Source organism: Penaeus japonicus, unplaced genomic scaffold (genome assembly GCF_977035675.1).
Source record: "Penaeus japonicus unplaced genomic scaffold, GWHDUDI00000001_assembly GWHDUDI00000039, whole genome shotgun sequence".
NCBI lineage: Eukaryota > Metazoa > Arthropoda > Malacostraca > Decapoda > Penaeidae > Penaeus > Penaeus japonicus.
Window position 1 is genome coordinate 3905458 of NW_028234441.1, and position 2500 is coordinate 3907957.

General features: G+C 41.4%; 1 protein-coding gene across 1 annotated transcript in view; it reads left to right on the top strand.

The window, feature by feature from the left end:
- Positions 1–2500, top strand: part of LOC122244738 (uncharacterized) — a 59939-nt gene that overhangs the window by 11322 nt on the left and 46117 nt on the right. The window lies entirely within an intron of this gene.

A 2500-nucleotide genomic window follows, 5' to 3' on the forward strand; every position in this document is an offset into this window, starting at 1 on the left:
AAGACAAAAATACATATTCTCATTTTCTTTTCCCCTTTGCTTTGAATGCGCCTGGCAGTCTGTCTCAATGGTCGTTTCCCTCCGCTTCTATTTTCGCCTTTCATCTCTATCTCTTTCTTCCTACCGCTCCCATCTCTCTCTCTCTGTCTCTCTCTCTCTCTCTCTCTCTCTCTCTCTCTCTCTCTCTCGCCACCTTTCTCCCTCTTTCAACCCTTGAATACCAGCCCTCTCTCCTTTGCGTGCAATAAGGGCGACATCTCCCCTCCACCATACAGCGTAATCCGCCGTCCTGAAGACCCGTGACAACATAAGCTTCCTTTCCAGGCTAATATTTGGCCCGATCTCGCTTTTAATATTTGCCTGCCTCACGCACGCAGCGCCTTGTTTGCAGACATATGCATGCACGCGGAAGATCTAAAAACATAATTTCATAAGCTTGTGTTTGCGTAAATGAGCATAGGCATACTTGACTAAACTTGCCCGCGTATTCGCGTGCGCTTTTCGTTTACAGCAATAATGATGATAAAAGTGATATGATGATATTTTTCATTACGGTGATGGATAAGATAAGAATTATAACAATGATGATATGTATATAGTGTATATGTATATATATATATATATATATATATATATATATATATATATATATGTATATGTATATGTATATGTATATATGTATAAACATAAACATACATCTACACATACATACATACATACATACATACACACACACATATACATACAGCTGGACAATTGGAAAATTATAGATCTACATAAAGCTTTGCAGTCATTAAGGGCGGAAGTTGTGATGAACTTAAAGAAAAGAAGAAATGAGGATGCACAAACACACACATACAAATATGAAGGAACTAAAGTGCGTAAAAACACATGATTATCCCTGTAATTATGTCTGAAGTTTTACGAAATAGACCTGAAGAACTACATAGTTGAAACACGGTTATCCGATACACCTACTGTGGCTAATACGAGTGAAAAATAACGAATCTCAGATACCCCGCTCACAGTAATATTTGGACATCTGAAAATACTTTAGAACACATGAGGAGGAGGAGGAGAGGGACGAGGGGAGAGGAGGAGGAGGGGAGAGGAGGAGGAGGAGAGGGAGGAGGGGAGAGGAGGAGGAGGAGAGGGACGAGGGGAGAGGAGGAGGAGAGGGACGAGGGGAGAGGAGGAGGAGGAGAGGGACGAGGGGAGAGGAGGAGGAGGAGAGGGACGAGGGGAGAGGAGGAGGAGGAGAGGGACGAGGGGAGAGGAGGAGGAGAGGGACGAGGGGAGAGGAGGAGGAGAGGGACGAGGGGAGAGGAGGAGGAGAGGGACGAGGGGAGAGGAGGAGGAGGAGAGGGACGAGGGGAGAGGAGGAGGAGGAGAGGGACGAGGGGAGAGGAGGAGGAGGAGAGGGACGAGGGGAGAGGAGGAGGAGAGGGACGTCCTCCAGGGGCCGGGTTCACTAACTCACTTACCATGATAAATACGCTGGTAACTACAATTATTATGGTAAAAAGACCGCATCGGTATTCATGAACAACTTACCATGATAGAATACAATGCTAAATTCACCAGTGGTTGGAGCACTGGTATGTCCACTGGCAACTACAGCGACGACTCTCTCATCTCGCTTTATCTCATCAAAAAATCAACATTTAAGGCGACACTTTAGTTTGCATGTACACTTATTATGATCAGAGTGATGGCAACTGTTCATTTTCATATAAGCATGACAATAAATAAATAAAATTCACAGGAAATAAGCGAGAATAATTTCATGCAGCCTCGTCATAGGCCTACAATAACTGAAAATAATATATGGAATGAATAATTTGACAAATTCAAGCATTTTATTTTAATGACAGTTGAAAAAACAGTAAACATATAAATATGTAAATTATTTTTGTGTTTGCATTAATTTACATACAATTATTCATAATCTTACTCATTTGAAGGGTTTAATTGGCATTTCTTTTTGGAAAACGTTGATACAAATAACACCATTGCGTGGAGCCATTGCTTCTTTTCTTTTGACTGCAATTTATAAAAAAGAAAAATAGTATGTTTTTGAAAACCATTAAATTATATATGACCCATAGGATCATGCAATAGAATATGCTTTCATGGAAATTAATTTGTATAGAAATCTTTATCATTTCTTTCTTGAAACAAGAATATCTCGCAGCTGGATCAGGCTTTGTTTACATGTCACGGGATTGGTCAAAGGAGCCTAAAGAATCATGTAAGGCGGTCGCTGATTGGCGGAATTGATTTGCCAGAGTTACCATCAAATTACGGTGATAAAGTCTATTTACCCTTACCAGGCGACTTATCATCGCTTGATAAATCCCACTTTGCCATGATTAGTAAACGCGCTGGTAGTTGACAGCTGGTAAATGCCTTACCATCGTATGCTAGTGAATCCAGCCCCAGGATGGCTCCGTCTGAAAAGGGAAACGCATATCGATATTTTCTGCACTTGCAACACTAT